The sequence below is a fragment of the Schistocerca nitens genome, chromosome 3 (genome assembly GCF_023898315.1).
Source record: "Schistocerca nitens isolate TAMUIC-IGC-003100 chromosome 3, iqSchNite1.1, whole genome shotgun sequence".
Taxonomy (NCBI): Eukaryota; Metazoa; Arthropoda; class Insecta; order Orthoptera; family Acrididae; genus Schistocerca; species Schistocerca nitens.
In genome coordinates, this window is record NC_064616.1 from 724533500 (window position 1) to 724556606 (window position 23107).

A 23107-nucleotide genomic window follows, 5' to 3' on the forward strand; every position below is an offset into this window, starting at 1 on the left:
CGACTACACTGACGAAGCCTTTCTCTCATTTGCCGAGAGACAGAATAGCCTTCAGCTAAGTTAATGGCTACGACCTAACAAGGCGCCATTTGTACCATTGCATGTATCTCAAGATAGTCTCACTTGTATCATCAAGAATGCTGTATACCAAAGGACGATATAAAAGTTAAGTGTTCTAGTAGCTACGTTCTTTTCTTTATCACATTCATTACGAATCCTGTTCCAGACTTCGCACCAGTCGGCGTGTGTGTACGTGTGCCCTTTCGGCTACCCGTCACTGTGGACTGGCTGCCTTGCCAGTCCACTACAGTTGTAACTGTCAGAGACGGAAAAAACTGGAAGAACAGCTGAACGGGATGGAAGTCTCTTAACTAGTGGATGTAAGGTGAATATCTACAAAAATAAAACAAGAATAATGAAATGTAGGCGAATTCAATGAGGCGATGCTAAGAAAATTGTATTAGGATATTAGTCAGGGAGGTCCATTGATCGAGACCGGGCCAAATATCTCACGAAATAAGCGTGAAACGAAAAAACTACAAAGAACGAAACTTGTCTAGTTTGAAGGGGGAAGCGAGATGGCGCTATGGTTGGCCCGCTAGATGGCGCTGCCATAGATCAAACGGATATCAAAATAAAAATAGGAACCCCCATTTTTATTACATATTCGTGCAGTATGTAAAGAAATAGGAATGTTTTAGTTGGACCACTTTTTTCGATATGTGATAGATGGCGCTGTAATAGTCACAAACATATGGCTCACAGTTTTAGACGAACAGTTGGTAACAGGTAGATTTTTTAAATTAAAATACAGAACGTAGGTACTTTTTTAACATTTTATTTTGGTTGTTCCATGTGATACATGTACCTTTGTGAACTTATCATTTCTGAGAACGCAAGCCGGCCGAAGTGGCCGTGCGGTTAAAGGCCCTGCAGTCTGGAACCGCAAGACCGCTACGGTCGCAGGTTCGAATCCTGCCTCGGGCATGGATGTTTGTGATGTCCTTAGGTTAGTTAGGTTTAACTAGTTCTAAGTTCTAGGGGACTAATGACCTCAGCAGTTGAGTCCCATAGTGCTCAGAGCCATTTGAACCATTTGAACACTTCCTGTTTCGTTAAATAACGTAACTATCCGGCGAACGGTCCGGACACTTGGATGATGTCGTCCAGGATACCGAGCAGCATACATAGCACACGCCCGTTAGGCATTTTGATCACAATAGCCATATATCAACATGATATCGACATTTTCCGCAATTGGTAAACGGTAGATTTTAACACGGGTAATGTATCACGAAGCAAATACCGTCCGCACTGGCGGAATGTTACGTGATACCACGTACTTACACGTTTGTGACTATTACAGCGCCATCTAACACAAAGCGAAAAAAGTGGCCCAACTAAAACATTCGTATTTCTTCACATACTACACAAATATGTAATAAAAATGGGGTTCCTATTAAAAAAAAAAACGCAGTTGATATCCGTTTGACCTATGCAGCGCCATCTAGCGGGCCAACCATAGCGCCATCTGGTTTCCCCCTTCAAGCTAGACAAGTTTCGTTCTTTGTAGTTTTTTCGTGTGATGTTTATTTCGCGAGATATTTGGCCCGGTCACGATCAGTGGACCACCCTGTGTACTAAAAGAAGTCGATGAGTTTTGCTTTTAGAGTAAAAAAAAGACGGACGATAGCCGAAGTGGGGAGGATGTGTAAAGGGTAATCAGAGACTTTCCGTTTGTGAACGATATTGCAGCATATATGCAACCCGCCACGACACCGATGCGGGTTTATAAGCACCGGCATGTAGACAAGGAGGTGAGTATGGCCTTCGAACGGAAACTTTTTGACCGCCACTTATACATTGATGAACCAAAATATTATGAGCACTGCCACTGCGAGGTTGTATGCTGCCTGGTAGCGCTGAGGGCACGTGACGCGGTAAGAAAAGTATATGAGCGAAGCAGAGACGAATGGTGAACCATTCTAGCGACGATAAGTGGTGCAAATGCGGAAATCTGCCGACTCAAGCGACTTTAACAAAAGCCATATTGTTGTGGCCCGGTGCCTGGGAGCGAGCATCTCGAAAAGGGCGAAGCTGGTCGGCTGTTTGCGTGATACTGTCGTGAACATCTGGGGAAAGTGATTGACGAATGCTGAAACCACGAGTAGGAGACAAGGAGTTGGCCTTCCATACCTCATCACAGAACATAGGGATCGGAGGCTTGCCCGCTCTCTAAAGCAGGATCGACGATAATCTGTGGCAGATCTGATGACAGAGTACAATGCTGGAGTACGCACTAGTGGTTTGGAGCACACCGTTCAGCGCACAGTGTTGAACATGGTGTTCAGCAGCTGAGGACACCTACGTGTTCCCATCGTCAGTTATGATTACAGTGGGCACGAGACCATCGAGATTGAGCCGCAGATCAATGGAATAATTTCGCCAGGTCAGATGAATCCCGTTTATTGTTAAACCAGGTGAATGGTCGTGTCCAGATACGCCGTCATCCAGGCGAACGGCTGCCCGAAACTTGCTGCGCGCCATGGACGCAGGCCGGTGGAAGTACACTTATGCTCAAAAATCAAGTGTAATGCTGATACATGGTGAAACAACGCTCTGGTGGGCGGTTTGCGGGTTTAAATCACCTCGGGGTATGACCCTACGGTGCATTTGACCTGCGGTCGTCGCACGATGGCGCTGGCAGCAGTCCACATACGCAGAGGTGTGTTGGTGTATGTCAGAGAACGGTGCAGCAAGTAAATGTGCAGACGTTTTCAGATGTGCTAATGGTGACTGTGTGTTGAAAATGGCTGAAAGAACACATATCGATGACGTTATGAGGGGTAGAATACTAGGGCGACTGGAGGCTGGTCAGACACAGCAGGTCGTAGCACGGGCCCGCCGTGTGCCACAAAGTGTGATCTCAAGATTACGGCAACGGTTCCAGCAGTCAGGAAACGTGTCCCGGCGCTACAGTACGGGACGTCCACAGTCTACCACACCACAAGAAGACCAATATCTCACCATCAGTGCCAGCAGACGGCCACGGAGTACCGCAGGCAGCCTTGCTCGGGACCTTACCGCAGCCAATGGAACAGTTGTCTCGAGACACACAGTCTACAGACGACTGAACAGACATGGTTTATTCGCCAGGAGACTTGCAAGGTACATTCCACTGACCCCTGGTGACAGGTGATCCCGTAAAGCCTGGTGTCAAGAACACAGTACGTGGTCCTAGGTTATATTCACGAACGAGTGCATGTATAGTCTGAACAGTGATTCTTGCAGGGTTTCCATCTGGCGTGAACCAGGAACCAGATACCAACCCCTTAATGTCCGCCGGCCGGGGTGGCCGAGCGATTCTAGGCGCTACAGTCTTGAGCCGCGCGACCGCTATGGTCGCAAGTTCGAATCGTGCCTCGGGCATGGACGTGTGTGATGTCCTTAGGTTAGTTAGGTTTAAGTAGTCCTAAGTTCTAAGCGACTGATGACCTCAGAAGTTAAGTCCCACAGTGCTCAGAGCCATTTTGAACCTTAATGTCCTTGAAAGGGGCCTGTATGGAGGTTGTGGTTTGATGGCGTGGGGTGGGATTATGATTGGTGCATGCACACCCCTGCATGTCTTTGACAGAGGAGCTGTAATAGGTTAGGTGTATCGGGACGTCATTTTCCACCAGCATGTCCGCCTTTTCAGGGGTGCAGTGGGTCCCACCTTCCTCCTTATAAGTGATAACGCACGGCCCCACCGAGCTGCCATCGTGGAGGAGTACCTTGAAACGGAAGATATCAGGTGAATGGAGTGGCCTGCCTGTTCCCCAGACCTAAACCCCATCGAGCACGTCTGGGATGCTCTCGGTCGACGTATTGCTGCACGTCTTCAAACCCCTACGGCACTTCAGGAGCTCCGACAGGCACTGGTGCAAGAATGGGAGGCTATACTCCAGCAGCTGTTCAACCACCTGATCCAGAGTATGCCAACCCGTTGTGCGGCCTGTGTACGTGTGCATGGTGATCATATCCCATATTGATGTCGGGGTACATGCGCAGGAAACAGTGGCGTTTTGTAGCGCATGTGTTTCGGGACGGTTTTCTCAACCTATCACCACTACCGTGGACTTACAGATCTGTGTCGTGTGTGTTCCCTATGTGCCTATGCTATTAGCGCCAGTATTGTGTAGTGCCACCTTGTGTGGCACCACATTCTACAATTATCCTTAATTTATGAACAAGAGTGTAGTATTAAGTTATGGGGGGCGTTCACCTGGGCTTCCATGGCACCTGCGGTAGTAATCGAAGGCACAATGACAGCTGGATATTACGTGAGCATTATTAGGGACCACCTGTGATTCCTTGTGCTTGATGTCTTGCCGAACAGCCATGGCATCATCCAGCAGGATAACTGTCACAAGTCTAGAATCGTGCTGCAATGGTTTGGGGAGCATGATAGCGAACTCATGTTGATGTCCTGGCAATCAGATTCGACTTATCTGAATTCAATGAACGCCAGCTCGGACGCTATCGGGCGCCAGCTCCGCGCCCACAAACAAACCGCCCGTAAATTACGGGAAGTGTGTGACCTGTGCATAGGCATCTGGTATCACAAGTTTCTGGAAACCTATCAAGTTCTTGTCTAATCTATGGCACGTAGAAACACTGTTGAATTGGGTTGGGTTGTTTCGGGGAGGTGACCAGACAGCGATGTCATCAGTCTCATCGGATTAGGGAAGGACAGGAAAGGAAGTCCGCCGTGCCCTTTCAAAGGAACCATCCCGGCATTTGTCTGGAGCGATTTAGGGAAATCACAGAAAACCTAAATCAGGATGGCCGGACGCGGGATTGAACCGTCGTCCTCCCGAATGCGAATCCAGTGTGCTAGCCACTGCGCCACCTCGCTCGATCACTGTGGAATTCCGTTCCAGAGGTGGACCAACACGCATTTAAGTAGGTGGAGATAATCTTTTGGCTAATCAGTATACATAAATGAGGCAGGATGAGTAGCAATCTGCGGCTGTTCGTTGATGACGCCGTGGTTTAGTGACTATAGGATACACGACGACTTAGACTTTCTGCTTGTTGTGATGAATGGCAGCTTGCTCTAAATACAGAAAAATGTAAGTTAATGCGGATGAGTAGGAAAACAATCCAGCATTAGTAGTGTGTTGCTTGAAACAGTCATATCGGTTAAATATCCTGGCGTAACGTCACAAAGCGATATGAAATAGAACGAGCACGTCAGGTTGGTAGTAGGGAAGGCGAATGGCCGACTTCGTTTTATTGAGAGAGCTTGGGGTTCAAAATGGTTCAAATGGCTCTGAGTACTATGGAACTTAACATCTGAGGTCATCAGTCCGCTAGACTTAGAACTACTTACACCTAACAGGATTCGAACCAGCGACCGTAGCAGCAGCGCGGTTCTGGACTGAAGCGCCTAGAACCGCTCGGCCACAACGGCCGGCAGAGTTTGGGGAAAATATAGGTCATCCATAAAGGAGACGGCGCAGAGAACACTAGTGCTACCCTTTCGTGAGTACTAATCGTGTGTTTACGATCCGCTTCCCTCTGCAATCCCCCCTCCTCCTCCCAGGTCGGTTTGAAGCAAGACATCGAAGCGATTCGTTTCCGGTAGTTTCGAGCAGCACGAAGTCTTATGGAGATGCTTCGTGAACTAAAATGGGAATTCCTGGAGGGAAGACAACATTCTTTCCTCGAGGCACTATTGAGGAAATTTAGAGAACCAGCATTTGAGACCTACTGCTACTGACGCCAACGGTACATTTCGCGAACGACAAGGAAGATAAGATGAGAGAATCTAGAGCTCTTATGGAAGCTAGTAGACAGTCGTTTTTCCCTCGCTCTATTTGCGAGTCGAACAGCGAAGGAAACGTCTAGTAGTGGTACAAGTTACCTTCCGCCATGCAACATACGGTGGCCTGAATATGTATGTAGATGCAGATGTAGATTCACCTGATACGTAACAACGGAAACCTGATATACGGATGGCACGATGAGAATGTGAACATCACTGACATGGGAAATTAGTCCACTATCGTAACCAGTGGACGACATCGCAGTGGCTAGCATCTAACTGCTTGAGCATTCTCCGATTCTGTTACACGGTTATCAAATCGGACTCCACATGAGCTACGATGGTATAAGCAAGACCTTCGAATAGTTTCATGCATAATTAATAGTTTTCTAGATGGTGTTACAGAAACCGACAGGAGAGAATATTTATAATCCTAATATTAGCCCGCCCATATAGCTCAACATGTAGAACGCTAGCTTGACGAACAGGGACATAAACTAGATCTGTATAAATGTCACCCGTTCTGGGTTAACGCCCAATGGTTTAATACACACTCCTGTCTGGCAGTGTCCTTCGCCACATATCTATTTTCGTAAATGTTGATTTGATTTCACAGCATAATAAGGATACACAGATCAGAGCGCAGACGATTCGCAGACAGATGGCGTAATCGAAATTTCTCTTCTCAGATTGAGGTAATTTTGTTGCATCAGAGTGGCATGCGCCTATGAAATAAATGCGAGATCCGCATAAGCAACAACTCGAGGAAAATAAGATCGCTGTAGGAAGAGCAAGCATAGTGGCACAGCGGTTAAGACACTAGACTCGTTTTTGGAGAATGGCGGTTGAAATCCCCGTCCGGCTATCCTGATTTAGGGTTTCCGTGGTTTCACTACACTGATTAAGGCAAATGCCGAAATAGTTCCTTTCAGGGGGAAGTAGCTGAATTATTTTGCCATTCTTCCTCCATCCGCGTTTGTCCTCGTTTCTAACGATCTCTTGGTCACCGAGCGTGGTGGCGCAGTGGTTAGCACGTTGGATTCGCATTCAGGAGGACGATGGTTCAAACTCGCGCCCGGCCATCCTGATTTAGGTTTTCCGTGATTTCCCTAAATCGATTCAGGCAAATGCCGGGATGGTTCCTTTGAAAGGGCACGGCCGACTTTCTTCTCTTTCCTTTCTTAAAACGATGGGACCGATGACCTCGCTGTTTGGCTAAAAAATGGTTCAAATGGCTCTGAGCACCATGGGACTTAACATCTGAGGTCATCAGTCCCCTAGAACTTAGAACTACTTAAACCTAACTACCCTAAGGACGTCACACACATCCATGCCCGAGGCAAGATTCGAACCTGCGACCGTAGCGGTCGCGTGATTCCAGACTGAAGCGTCGAGAACCGGTCGGCCACTACGGCCGGCCCGCTGTTTGGTCCCCTCCCCCAAATCAAGCAACCAACCAGTCTCTTCGTCGACAGGACGTAAGAACCTAACCTTCCTTCCTGCTGCAGGAAGCTAAAAAGGTATTGTCCTAGAAATAGCGGAACAATTGAAGATCTGCCGATTCGTGATAATTAAAGTTCAATGGGGGCTGAAATTTTCGCATGGTGGCGAAACCTGGTAGATATGTTAGTGCCTTAATGCGGAACCGATTTACGCTGGAAAAAAAATTGTTCCAAGTTTGGCCACCAGGTGAAAATCTGGCGTTGTACACTGCTTGTATGATGGTGTGACATCCATGCTGTCATTTGACAAGCCATAACGTGAGTGAACAGTATGGTTACTGACACAAGAGACCTTGCGCTCTTACTGAAATTGTTTTATGTTCATTACTTCTCTGAGAGAGTATCTCCTGGTCTGGGAAGTGGCTTGACGTCATTAAATGGTTTAAAAAAGATAATGATGGAATTCGAAAACACGGGTGAGCTTGGTGCGGCATCTGGAAGAGGAAGGCGTCCTATCCCGATGGAAGTTATTGACGAAGTTGGTGGTACTGTAACTGATCATGCAGCACGTGCCCTGGATAGTGCTAATGCTCGTGCAGTGTCACGAGAGTTGTCCATCCGATGGTCAACAGTACAGGAAGTTTTGTGGTCGTATTTCACTGGTACCCGTACAATATCCAGACTCTGAAGCGACCGAAACCTCATGATCCGCAGCAACGTTCTGAATTTGCTCCTCGGTTACTGGCACAGATCGAAGTTGCTGACGTATTTTTGGGCATAGTTCTATGGAGTGAGAAGGCACATTTTACACTACAGGGTGCAACGAATAGACAGAACTGACGAATTTGGGGAACTGTTAAACCACGTTTTGTTCACGAAGAGCCACTGCACTCGCCGTATGTGACTGTGTGGTGTGGATTCACATGCACCTTTATTCTTGGCCCGTTCTTCTCTGAAGAAAATACACCCAGAGGACCTGTCAGGTGTACCGTGACGTCTGCACATTACCGAAACCTTCATGTACAGCATGTGACTCCTGCTTTGGAAGAGCGCAACTGTGTGGAAACAACTGTTTTCGTGCAAGATGTTGCTCGCCCAGTGAAAGATCTGCTTAATGCAACCTCCCACGAACGTGCAATCTCCAGAGGTTTTCCAGATGCATAGTGTGCAAGATCACCTGATCTGATTCCGTGTGAATTTTGGCCCTGGACATATCTCAAAGAACGCGTTTACCAGGAACACTTTTGGTCTCTACCTTGTCTGAAGGCCAATATACAGTTGCTCAGATTCCACCGAAACTGCTGCAATCAACTGTTGATCACGCCGTTTTACGGACATCTCGTCCACGTCTCCGGTGCTCGTACTGAAGGAAGTATGTAAGCGGCGGTTAATAATAAAATCAACATTATGCTTTTCTCACTTGTCTGACCTTTTCTGACCAGGTTCCTGTCCTAATACATTATGTATGGAAACATTTCTGTGCGTCTTTCTTGCATACACAGTGCCAGATTTGCACCTGATGGCCAAATTTGGAAGCAATATTTTTCCAGTGTAAATCGATCCCGCATTAACACATTAGCATATCTACCAAGTTCCGCTGCTATATAATAATTACAGCTCAGACTGGACCCTCGGGGGTAGTTGCACTTTAATTATAACCACCCGGGATGTATTACTAAAATTTCACAACGGAAGAAAAGTCACTACGCCATGAATTATATGAAATGCTGTATAAACATCAATAAAAATATCAATTGAAGTTATTGCGTTGCCAGCTAACGGCGTTTCTCACCTCAGACTCTAGTAGCAATTTACGGCTACGTCACCCCTCTCCATCTTGTTATAAGTGTGCTCTGGCGTAAATATGTATTCGAGCCAGCGATCTTAATTAACGTAAGTAAAACAGGGACACGTGTGGACTGACAGTGTGCTATTGCAGTGTCGTCATGAGTTCCTTAGGGGGAAGCAGTTCGGAAAAATTTAGCAGCTCTAGTTCGATCCAGCGCCCAAGTTGCGTCCATGCAGCGGCGTAACTGGGAACCAGTTGGTCGAACGTAAATAACGTGACAATGGCACTGGCTGGCGGAACGCGGTCCTGCCAGAAAATTCCGGCTAAGGACGTCGGCAGCAACCGCAGCTAAGGGCGTGGCCGGCTACACATGTCCACTCGCGGTGCGTCAGAGATTATAACGAAGCTTCTCGGAAACTTTTACTACAGTTGTCACAAAGTATAATGTGGAGATAAGAACAGAAAAAATTTGTATCTACGAGAGCAAGGGAAAAACGAAAAATGCAGACAGTTATACTGAAGATGCATCAAATTTGATAATACGTGATTTCATTCAGCTCCGTTCTGGCTTACAGAATGACCATTATAAAGTCCCCTCTATACTCATTTAAACAAATTTGATATTCTCGTGATGAAATATCTTGATGAAATATCTCGATAAAATCTTAAAAAAGATTTGGCCAGCCGCTGTGACCGAGCGGTTATAGGCGCTTCAGTCTGGAACCGCGCAACCGCTACGGTCGCAGGTTCGAAACCTGCATCAGACATGGATGTGTGTGATGTCCTTAGATTAGTTAGGTTTAAGTACACTACTGGCCATTAAAATTGCTACACCACGAAGATGACGTGCTACAGACGCGAAATTTAACCGACAGGAAGAAGATGCTGTGATATGCAAATGATAAGCTTTACAGAGCATTCACACAAGGCTGGCGCCGGTGGCGACACCTACACCGTACTGACATGAGGAAAGTTTCCAACCGATTTCTCATACACAGACAGCAGTGGACCGGCGTTGCCTGGTGAAACGTTGTTGTGATGCCTCGTGTAAGGAGGAGAAATGCGTACCATCACTTTTCCGACTTTGAGAAAGGTCGGATTGTAGCCTATCGCGATTGCGGTTTATCGTATCGCGACGATGCTGCTCGCGTTGGTCGAGATCCAATGACTGTTAGAATATGGAAGCGGTGGGTTCAGGAGGGTAATACGGAACGCCATGCTGGATCCCAACGGCCTCTTATCACTAGCAGTCGAGATGACAGGTATCTTATCCGCATGGCTGTAACGGATCGTGCAGCCACGTCTGGATCCCTGAGTCAACAGATGGGGACGTTTGTAAGACAATAACCATCTGCACGAACAGTTCGACGACGTTTGCGCTGCATGGACTATCAGCTCGGTTACCCTTGACCCTGCATCACAAACAGGAGCGCCTGCGATGGTGTACTCAACGTCGAACCTGGGTGCACGAATGGAAAATCGTCATTTTTTCGGATGAATCCAGATTCTGTTTGCAGCATCATGATGGTCGCATCCGTGTTTGGCGACATCGCTGTGAACGCACATTGGAAGTGTGTATTCGTCATCGCCATACTGGCGTATCACCCGGCGTGATGGTATGGGGTGCCACTGGTTACACGTCTCAGTCACCTCTTGTTTGCATTGACTGCTCTTTGAACAGTGGACGTTACATTTCAGATGTGATACGACCGACCCTTGGCTCTACCCTTCATTCGATCCCTGCGAAACCCTACATTTCAGCAGGATAATGCACGACCGCATGTTGCAGGTCCTTTACGGGCTTTCTGGATTCAGAAAATTTTCGGCTGCTGCCCTGGCCAGCACATTCTCCAGATCTCTCACCAATTGAAAACGTCTGGTCAATGGTGGCCGAGCAACTGGCTCGTCACAATACGCTAGCCGCTACTCTTGATGAATTGTGGTATCGTGTTGAAGCTGCATGGTGTAAATGGTCCGCCTAAGTCGTTGATATCTCTAGTTGCTGTAATCGCACTATTTCACTCCCATTTACGGGGCTTGTTAGCACTTGATGTTAGGTTGGCGCCATTACAATGTATTGTATTGTAGTAATCGCTGCTGCTTGCTGGATCGCTGCTGTGTCTCGTTGCTGATGCTGGCTCTAAATCTGGTTGTCTAGAGTAAAAACATGAGGTCCCGTGTTTTTCATGTGCTTTTGATGATAAAGAACGAGCGAAACCAACACATATGTAAACATCAAACATTTATTACTTTGGTGGCCATATTAATTCCACTGTCCACCAAAGACCATAACACAACATAAAGTAGTACTTCCTTTACATGTTCTTTGCATTGTTTTTCCATCCCAAACAATAACACAGAAACACACTTCACCAAAGTGACATTCCGACTGCCCCTGACTGCCTCCGACTGCTTTCTCGACCCTTCTCGCTGCTTGTATTTATAACATTGTCAAAGAACTACTAAAAAGAAATATAGTTTATGAGTCACATGTACATCTGTTATCATAATTTGTGCAGAAAAGTTATTAATTTGCATCGAGTGACATAATTTAACATGTTATGAAAATGACAGACAGATTTGTTGACTTGACAGAATAATTCTCTGTTACAAAAAGGCCGTTTTTTAGAAGTTTGTCAATTGACTTCTCTAATTTGCATAAATAAGTAAGTAACATGAATTATTAAGAATTACATTGGTTTTCGTCTAAAATAGGATTGATTACGTGATTACTGAGTGAAAACGCTCCTAGTGATAGTTAAATAAAGTATATCAACGCCTGCTTGCAGCTAGGGTGTCTATTTAACTATCATTTCATTTCTAGCAAAGCTGCATGGTCATTGACGGTAACTGTTCTTTCGGGAACAGATACTACCGTCATATATATAGTTAAAAATATGGGTTCCCAGCCTTTGACCTTCTTGTGCGAACGCACACGCTATGCCCGAACTCGTACGGGACTTGGTAGATTAGTCTGCCACGAGTAATGAGTATGATGGGCAAACATCTATTAGGCGAACTACGAATGTAGTGTTGTGGACATGTTGAGAATGTGGATCTCACGGGGAGCGTGCAAGGGATAAGTCCCTGCAGACGCAATATCCTCTGTGCCCGCGGTGGCTCAGATGGATAGAGCGTCTGCCATGTAAGCAGGAGATCCCGGGTTCGAGTCCCGGTCGGGGCACACATTTTCAACATGTCCCCAATAAAGTATATCAACGCCTGCTTGCAGCTAGGGTGTCTATTTAACTATCATTTCATTTCTAGCAAAGCTGCATGGTCATTGACGGTAACTGTTCTTTCGGGAACAGATACTACCGTCATATATATAGTTAAAAATATGGGTTCCCAGCCTTTGACCTTCTTGTGCGAACGCACACGCTATGCCCGAACTCGTACGGGACTTGGTAGATTAGTCTGCCACGAGTAATGAGTATGATGGGCAAACATCTATTAGGCGAACTACGAATGTAGTGTTGTGGACATGTTGAGAATGTGGATCTCACGGGGAGCGTGCAAGGGATAAGTCCCTGCAGACGCAATATCCTCTGTGCCCGCGGTGGCTCAGATGGATAGAGCGTCTGCCATGTAAGCAGGAGATCCCGGGTTCGAGTCCCGGTCGGGGCACACATTTTCAACATGTCCCCAATAAAGTATATCAACGCCTGCTTGCAGCTAGGGTGTCTATTTAACTATCATTTCATTTAGAAATTCTGACTTTAATCTGGCTTGTATGGATTGTGACCAAAATTTACAAATAAATTTAGCTTCAAACTCTTCAAACGTATTCCAAGAATCATTATTCTCATTTGCCCAGGATAGGGCCTCCCCTTCTAGAAACCGTTTAACTAACTTAATTTTTATGTTATCTGACATTCCTACAACAAACATATCTTTACATTGGTGAATAAAGTCAATAGGGTGCAGATTTTCACCAGGAAAGCATTTCACTTGGATGTGTCCATACATTGTATTTTGATTGTAAAACATTTGTTTTGACATCAATGCATCTTCCAATTGTGTATATTTAGTGTGTATATTTTCTACTTTTGTATCTACATTAGTGGTATACAGGTTGTATTCTTGTTTAAGGTTTTCTGATGTTTTGTCTATTCTCTGATCTAATCTTTTAGCTTCAGTATCTACTCTGTTGTAGATGACAGCAATGCTGTCTGTGTTCGCTTGTATGTTTTCATTTAAACTTTCAACTTTAACTTGAAATTCTTTTCTGAAGTATATCAGCTGCTCCCTAGTGTCCTTACTGAGGGTAGTTTTAATTTCCTCACACTTCTCATTGAGATGAGTACTGAATAGATCAAAATCCAAACTTAACTTATCCAGTCTATCTGTGTTTTCTTTAAGTTTCAAACTTACTTGTTCACTTGAATGTTTAAAATCCAAACGTACTTGTTCACTTGATTGTTTAAGTTGCGAGCTTATTTGAGTTGCAAACCCTGCTAGCCACTCTGTTAAGTTTAATTGTTCACCATCCCCTGGTTCAATTTTCACATTTCCTACGATCTCATCACTCTCAGGTAGAGACATGTTAACAATTAATTATTTTAAATGACAACAACAACAAAATACCTTGCTTTATGTCTATGCTATGATGTCGTGGTCAGTGTTCTTGTTGGCTTTCTTCACTTATATTCGGTTTTATTGAAGCTGAAGTCTTGATTGATGAAATCCATTGACATAATCCAGACGTTAATCTTCCGAGCGGTGTGATGACAGTTTTTCGTAGTCGCACAAACACACTTTATTTATTTATTTATTTTTGACATATTTTCACTGTTGCCACAATGCACAAATAAAATTTTTTTTGGAGTGCCAAGCACTTACGAAATTTATCGCTGCACTATTATCATCGATGCACTTAAAGATCCCGGACAGGCCCCCACTTTTGTAAATGGTCCGCCTAAGTCGTTGATATCTCTAGTTGCTGTAATCGCACTATTTCACTCCCATTTACGGAGCTTGTTAGCACTTGATGTTAGGTTGGCGCCATTACAATGTATTGTATTGTAGTAATCGCTGCTGCTTGCTCGATCGCTGCTGTGTCTCGTTGCTGATGCTGGCTCTAAATCTGGTTGTTTAGGGTAAAAACATGAGGTCCCGTGTTTTTCATGTGCTTTTGATGATAAAGAACGAGCGAAACCAACACATATGTAAACATCAAACATTTATTACTTTGGTGGCCATATTAATTCCACTGTCCACCAAAGACCATAACACAACATAAAGTAGTACTTCCTTTACATGTTCTTTGCATTGTTTTTCCATCCCAAACAATAACACAGAAACACACTTCACCAAAGTGACATTCCGACTGCCCCTGACTGCCTCCGACTGCTTTCTCGACCCTTCTCGCTGCTTGTATTTATAACATTGTCAAAGAACTACTAAAAAGAAATATAGTTTATGAGTCACATGTACATCTGTTATCATAATTTGTGCAGAAAAGTTATTAATTTGCATCGAGTGACATAATTTAACATGTTATGAAAATGACAGACAGATTTGTTGACTTGACAGAATAATTCTCTGTTACAAAAAGGCCGTTTTTTAGAAGTTTGTCAATTGACTTCTCTAATTTGCATAAATAAGTAAGTAACATGAATTATTAAGAATTGCCGGCCGAAGTGGCCGTGCGGTTAAAGGCGCTGCAGTCTGGAACCGCAAGACCGCTACGGTCGCAGGTTCGAATCCTGCCTCGGGCATGGATGTTTGTAATGTCCTTAGGTTAGTTAGGTTTAACTAGTTCTAAGTTCTAGGGGACTAATGACCTCAGAAGTTGAGTCCCATAGTGCTCAGAGCCATTTTTTATTAAGAATTACATTGGTTTTCGTCTAAAATAGGATTGATTACGTGAATACTGAGTGAAAACGCTCCTAGTGAACAAATAGGTTTCACTGGGTGATTTTTATTTAAGGAGATCCAAAATACCTAAGTTGGCCACTATTTTTCGTACTTCATATTAATTATTTAAGATGAACTTAGTGTTTTTACATGATGACATTTGCTGTATCAGTGATCAAGTGATATAAACTTTTGTGTGGGTCAGTTATTCAGTATAATTTAATGGGTTGACTGTTTATGGAGACATGTTATGCAATCATTGTTAACATACACAATAACTTTTCTATAATCATAAATACTCATTAAACTGGTTGAATTTGGAAGGGATCGCATACTTCATTAAAGTAAAGCCTTTAATATGTTCCGTTACAATGGGCAGCTCTAACTGTACACGCCATCCAAGCTCTGTTTGACTCAATGCCCAGGCGTATCAAGGCCGTTATTACGGCTAGATGTGGTTGTTCTGGGAACTGATTTCTCAGGATCTATGCAGCCAAACTGCGTGAAAATGTAATCACATGTCAGTTCTAGTATAATATATTTGTCCAATGAATACACGTTTATCATCTGCATTTCTTCTTGGTGTAGCAATTTTAATGGCCAGTAGCGTAGTTCCAAGTTATAGGGGATGATGACCTCAAATGTTAAGTCCCATAGTGCTCAGAGGCATTTGAACCATATCTGAAAAAAGATTTCACCTAGAAATACACGATCTTATCAAAATTATCGGAACATCTACTAGTGGGAATTAGTAAGGGGTGTGTCCACCCTTCGATTGCTGCGGACACTTTCAGTGTCGTGTCTGAATATCTATAGAGGAATGGCAGCCCATGCTTCCTATAGAGCCGAAAGCAGAGAAGGTACTGATGTCGAACGTTGGGGTCTGGAGCCATGTCTATATGTTAACTCATCCCAAGGGTGTTGCATTAGGTTCAGGTGGGGACTCGGGGCAGGCCATTCCATTTGAGGGATATTAGTGTTCCCAAACCATTGCCTCACAGATAGTACTTTAACAGCGTGCATTGTCATGCTGATACAATCAATCATCGACCCCGCACTGTTCCTCTGCTGTAATGACAACACAGTGCTTAAAAATATGTTCATATCCTTTCGCATTAAGCGATTTCGTACGTTCAATACGGGTACCACTCCCTAATCGCGAAGAACGCACCCGTACCCAAACACCAACTCCTCTTATTTAACTGTTGGCACTAAACATGGTGGAAGGTAACATTCTCCAGGCATTGGCCAAACCCAAACCGAAACCCTTCCATCAAATTGTCACGGGGTATAGCGGGATTCATCACTTCAAAGTCACTCGTTTCCTGTAATTCACCGTCCAGTGGCGTCGTTCTTTGCACCAGCACAAGCGTCTCTCGGTCTTGACCAAAGAAATTTGTGGCTTATGAGGAGCTGTTCGACCGTTGTACCCCGTTGTTTTTAACTCCCTATGCGCAGATATTGCGCTAGCTGAATTGCTGGTAGCACTTTGGAACTCACGAGTCGTTCCTGCCGCTGATTTCATACAGTCGCCCTCCGCAATGCTCGACGGTCGTTGCCGGCCGCTAGGGCCGAGCGGTTCTAGGCGCTTCAGTCCGGAACCACGCTGCTGCCACGGTCGCGGGTTCGAATCCTGCCGCGGGCATGGATGTGTTTCGTGTCCTTATGTTAGTTAGGTTTAAGTAGTTCTAAGTTTAGGGGACTGATGAAATGGTTCAAATGGCTCTGAGCACTATAGGACTTAACTTCAAAGGTCATCAGTCCCCTAGAACTTAGAACTACTTAAACCTAACTAACCTAAGGAAATCATACACATCCATGCCCGAGGCAGGATTCGAACCGTAGCGGTAGGGCGGTTCCAGACTGGGGACTGATGACCACAGATGTTAAGTCCAATAGTACTTAGGGCCATTTGAACCATTTTTTTCGACTGTCGCTGTCCGTCGGTACGTGAGGTCTTGCTGGTCTTGATTTAGCTATGGTTGTTCCTTCGCGTTTCATCACAATCACGTCTCCATCTGTCAACTTCAGCAACTTTAAAGGGGTAGAAATGTCCCTTTTGTTACTCAGGTGGCATACAGCGACTAGTTGTCGTTCGAAGTCACTGAATCCTCCTGACCGAGCCATTCTACTGTTTTTGCTGTTGTACTGACAACGTAAAACTCGCTGCCAATAGTTTACACTGGCTAGTCTGTGTCTCGTGACATCTTGTGGTGAATTCCGCAATACATAGCGGTGTCCGGATACTTTTGACCAGTGAGTGTAAATAGATAACAGTAACTCTCGATTGGTCTAATCGATTTGCGACGGCAGTCATGAATGAAATAACTAAGCGGATACAACAGTTTGCCCGTCGTAAGTCTCTACAGCCTGACGCGACCGTAGAGCAATACAACAAGAGAGTCACAGATTTGCCATCGACCCAGAACTCATCCAGATACAGGCATGAGTACTCAAATACAGAAAACAATGGAAATGAGCGTTTGGCGTCATTGGCCGGGAGGCTCCTTGCGGGGCAGGTCCGGCCGCCTTGGTGCAGGTCTTATTACACTCCTGGAAATTGAAATAAGAACACCGTGAATTCATTGTCCCAGGAAGGGGAAACTTTATTGACACATTCCTGGGGTCAGATACATCACATGATCACACTGACAGAACCACAGGCACATAGACACAGGCAACAGAGCATGCACAATGTCGGCACTAGTACAGTGTATATCCACCTTTCGCAGCAATGCAGGCTGCTATTCTCCCATGGAGACGATCGTAGAAATGCTGGATGTAGTCCTGTGGAACGGCTTGCCATGCCATTTCCACCTGGCGCCTCAGTTGGACCAGCGTTCGTGCTGGACGTGCAGACCGCGTGAGACGACGCTTCATCCAGTCCCAAACATGCTCAATGGGGGACAGATCCGGAGATCTTGCTGGCCAGGGTAGTTGACTTACACCTTCTAGAGCACGTTGGGTGGCACGGGATACATGCGGACGTGCATTGTCCTGTTGGAACAGCAAGTTCCCTTGCCGGTCTAGGAATGGTAGAACGATGGGTTCGAAGACGGTTTGGATGTACCGTGCACTATTCAGTGTCCCCTCGACGATCACCAGTGGTGTACGGCCAGTGTAGGAGATCGCTCCCCACACCATGATGCCGGGTGTTGGCCCTGTGTGCCTCGGTCGTATGCAGTCCTGATTGTGGCGCTCACCTGCACGGCGCCAAACACGCATACGACCATCATTGGCACCAAGGCAGAAGCGACTCTCATCGCTGAAGACGACACGTCTCCATTCGTCCCTCCATTCACGCCTGTCGCGACACCACTGGAGGCGGGCTGCACGATGTTGGGGCGTGAGCGGAAGACGGCCTAACGGTGTGCGGGACCGTAGCCCAGCTTCATGGAGACGGTTGCGAATGGTCCTCGCCGATACCCCAGGAGCAACAGTGTCCCTAATTTGCTGGGAAGTGGCGGTGCGGTCCCGTACGGCACTGCGTAGGATCCTACGGTCTTGGCGTGCATCCGTGCGTCGCTGCGGTCCGGTCCCAGGTCGACGGGCACGTGCACCTTCCGCCGACCACTGGCGACAACATCGATGTACTGTGGAGACCTCACGCCCCACGTGTTGAGCAATTCGGCGGTACGTCCACCCGGCCTCTCGCATGCCCACTATACGCCCTCGCTCAAAGTCCGTCAACTGCACATACGGTTCACGTCCACGCTGTCGCGGCATGCTACCAGTGTTAAAGACTGCGATGGAGCTCCGTATGCCACGGCAAACTGGCTGACACTGACGGCGGCGGTGCACAAATGCTGCGCAGCTAGCGCCATTCGACGGCCAACACCGCGGTTCCTGGTGTGTCCGCTGTGCCGTGCGTGTGATCATTGCTTGTACAGCCCTCTCGCAGTGTCCGGAGCAAGTATGGTGGGTCTGACACACCGGTGTCAATGTGTTCTTTTTTCCATTTCCAGGAGTGTACATTCGACGCCACATTGGGCGACATGCGCGCTGGGTGGGGATGAAATGATGATGAAGACAGCACAACACCCAGTCCCTGAGCGGAGATAATCCCCGACCCCGCCGGGAATTGAACCCGGGCCCGTATGACGGCAATCCGTCACGCTGACCACTTTTTTTTTCTATCTCATTTTGTTCTATACTGTTCGTTGAATTTGTTCGTGGCGGACGTCCGATGACACCCGTTCAGGTTGTTCGTTGATCCGTTCACTCAGTTTTTTATTACAGAGGGTAGCTAAACCCTCTGACGGAACACGCTGAGCTACCGTGCCGGCGCTCTATATATATTAATCTCACTCTTGTTCGTTTTTCCGTTCGTTGTATCTGCTCGGGGCGGACGTCACAAGACACCCGTTTCAGTTCGTCGTTGATCCAGTAACTCAGTTTTTTTTTTATTACAGAGTGCAGCTAACCCTCTGACCGAACACGCTGAGTTACCGTGCCGGCGCTGCGGTCGGCAACGCTTATATGAGATAACAAGCGTCTGGCGCAGTTGTTAGATCTATTAGTGCTGCTACAATGGCAGCTTATCAAGAGCTAAGTGAGTCTTAACGTGGTGTTATAGTCGGCACAGGAGCGATAGGACACAGCATCTCCGAGGAAGAGATGAAGTGCGGATTTTCCCTTACGACTTTTTCACGAGTGTACCGTGAATATCAGGAATCCTGTAAAACGTCAAATCTCCGACGTCGCTGCTGCCGGAAAAAGATCCTGCAAGTACAGGACCGACGACGACTAAAGAGAGTCGTGTAAGCATCCTATCTGTGATCACCTACATCCATTCGTGGCCATTGTGCATTCCGACGGCCATGGGCAATTCCAGCAGGACGATGCGACACTCCACACGTCCAGAATTGCTAGAGAGTGACTCCAGGAACACTCTTCTGAGTTTAAATATTTTCGCTGGACACCAAACTCCCCAAACGTGAACATTATTGAGTATATCTGGGATGCCTTTCAACGTGCTGTTCAGAAGACATCACCGCCCCCTCTTACTCTTACGGATTTATGGATAGCCCTGTAGGATTCATGGTGTCAGTTCCCTCCGGCACTACTTCAGACATTAGTCGAGTCCATGACAAGTCTTGTTGCGGCACTTCTACGTGCTCACGGGGGCTCTACGCGATATAACGCAGGTATTACACTTTCTTTGGTTCTTCAGTGTATTTTTCTGATCTCTGTTAACAACCAATCGTACTGTATTTGAAAATAGAGTATTGTTGATTCTGAAGCTTCTGATTGTTTACTGTGAGGTTGTCCTAATATTTACAGTCTTTCTCGGACTGACTGGATAAAACATCCTTTGTCCATACAGACACATTGTTTTTCCTCAATGTTACCATCTTCGTTCTGTACAGAATCCGTGTTCCCTTTCGCAGAACTTTCTTCAGTTCGTTTTAGTTTCTTCATCGTTTACATAACGTCCTCCTAGCTCGCAAATTTCAGCGCAGTATATCTCTAGACCTGCAAATAAATTAAGTGTGACTGCGGCATATTACGCATATGCCTTGATTGCTGGTCATATAACACTGATTTTTTCCCTATTCATATTTCATGTAAATGTAACATATACGTGGGACGAAAACTTTAAGTCACCCAAGTATTAGTCCAACGGGTTCCAGTAAGTTGCACCACCTACTATAACCGACTTTATAGAGTATTGACTCTTAATGTGGCTGACAGACTGCGGCACTCAGACTCAGCGTTCGTACTCACTAGCTATTAACAAACTGTACGACCCTCACAAGAAATACTACGTTTCATGATTGCAGCTGTGTAGAAAATGTTGCTAATTTGGGCGACTAGAGTGAAAGCGAGCTACACTAATGTTTTATGTGGGGAAAACTGTAATTTGTTTCTAATAGTGGGAACAGAAAGAGGTCTCAAACGTACGTAATTGTCACGGTCACACACAAATTGAAAGCACACAACTCGCCGCTACCTGACCACCAGCTAATGTCAAGAGACTGAATGAAACTGTTGTCCCAGGGAAATATTAGCTCTCTTAAACTCTATTTGCCCATCACTACCGGGACTCACGAGTTCTAATATTGGAACCCTAAAATCTACGGTTACTGTATCACTCGACATTTAGCCAAGAAATTACTCTGAAACGCCGTCGTTGAAATCGAGTGAGGTGGTGCGGTGGTTAAGACTAGACGCGTAGTCTTGATGGAGTTAAAATTTCACCTTTCCAAGTCTGTGCTCCATTTCCAACGATCTTTTGGTCGACGGCATGTTAAACAATAACCTTCGTTTCCCTCTGTCGCTAAAGGAATTTTAACGGTGAGAGTACCGAGAGAGGTGGCGCGGTGGTTAGCATACTGGACTCACATTCAGGAGAACGACGTTCCAAACCCGCGTCCAGCCATCCAGATTTAGGTATTCTGTGAACTCCCTAAATCGCTCCTGGAAATTTCGAGATGGTTCCTTTGGAAGGGCACGGCCGATTTCCTTCCCTATCCTTGACACAATCTGTCTCTAATGACCTCCATGTCGACGGGAAGTTAAACCCAATCTTCCTTCCTTCCTTAAGAATATTTCAGGGAACACAGTGGTTTTGGATATAATCTCCCGACTACAGAACGTGGGGTTCGGCGGCTTGTCTGCTCTGTAAAGTAGGATGGATGGTGTTCTACCGTTCATCATACATTGTTGAACATGGGGCTCCGCAGAAAACCAGCCCTACGTGTTTACATGTTGCCCCTAAGAAATCGTCCGTTAAGATTGCAGTGGGCACGGAACCACCAGGATTCGACCGTCGATCAATTGAAACGTGTCGGCTCTGCGGGTGAATCACATTTTTGCTGCACTAGGTCAATGGTCGTCTACACAAAAGCTGTCATCGAGGTGAGCGGCGGCTCTAAACGTGCAGCGCGCCACGACCGCAGGTTGGTGGGAGCAGTAATATGCTGTGGGAGACATTCTCTGCGCTTGCATGGGACTTTTGATAGTAATTGAAGACTCGCTGACAGCTGCCAACCACCTGCATCCACCATGCTTGATGTCTTCCCTGACGACAATGTCATAATTCAGCAGTATAATTGTCCATGTCTCGGAGCCAGAACCGTACTACAGTGGTTTGAGGAGCATTATAGTGAAGTCACGTTGACGTCTCGACGACCAAATTCGCCTGATGTAAGTCCTATGGAACCCATCTTGGTCACGATCGAGCGCCATCACCGCGTACGCAAATTAGTTGATCTGTGGTTAGACATCTAATGCCACATATTTCCATAAATCTGCCAACAAACTGTCGAATCACTGACACGCAGTATTTCGTCCCAAAGACGGGCAAACAATCTATAAAGCTGGTGGTCATAATGATTGGCTCGTCAGTGTATATTCTATCCCACACATGCACTGGTGATATGCACAAGCTGGCAGTCACACCAATATCATTATTGTAACAAGAAGTTGAGACAGACACTGGTGCAATATTATTTGTTTATTACACATTTACTGCAAACAGAAACTGATAGTAATGTGATAACAAGGTTACAAGGCCACTTTTGATATCAAATTAATTAAACTGATCGATTAATTACTCCCCACTGCTTGGTGATTCATGGGTTTTCGCCAGTTGACACGTGGGTCGCTTACCACCCCCCATCCCTTCCCCTGGAAATGTGGGAATTTGAAATTTTGGCGGGAAATTAAAAAAAAATGGCGGGAAAGTCAAATTATAGGCGCGAATACTAAATTTTGAGTGTTCACATTGAGGTTCGGAGACCAAATGACCTAGTTCACAACACCACCACCACTAGAGGACTCTACTGGCCATCCCCTCTCCCCTGTCTCATCTCCCTACCTCCCTCTCCCCTCTCCACTTGTGAGGGAGCTTCAGTCTGTGCTGAGCTGCCGGATAGGAAGGACGTAAGTATGTTGTACACAGTGCAGAATATTGTTTATTTAAACAATTTGAGTTGCCATTGTTTGAACACTAAACTGTAGCTCTCTCCAGTTTTGTGAATAACTACTTGATGTAGAGTGGATATTATCGCTATTAGTGTAGCACTAGAGAATTGCTTCGGCCAGTCCAACCCATAGCCCTATATCGGAAGGATGGGTGGTAATAATAATAGGACAGCAAGCTATCACTGAAGTTCAGGGGAGTAGCCTTTTCCCAATCTACAAGTGAACACCTGTTCTATGTAGCGAAGATATTTTCGCTATTAGTCTAGCGCTAGAGAGTTG

The 23107-nt window shown here is 45.9% G+C and overlaps 2 non-coding genes across 2 annotated transcripts; both read left to right on the forward strand.

Annotated features, from left to right (window-relative positions):
• The first annotated feature begins 12149 nt into the window (after window positions 1–12149).
• Window positions 12150–12224, forward strand: Trnat-ugu (transfer RNA threonine (anticodon UGU)). The gene has a single exon. It is a non-coding gene; the product is annotated as a tRNA-Thr (tRNA).
• Window positions 12225–12592: 368 nt separating this feature from the next.
• Trnat-ugu (transfer RNA threonine (anticodon UGU)) lies at window positions 12593–12667 on the forward strand. The gene has a single exon. It is a non-coding gene; the product is annotated as a tRNA-Thr (tRNA).
• Window positions 12668–23107: the final 10440 nt, after the last annotated feature.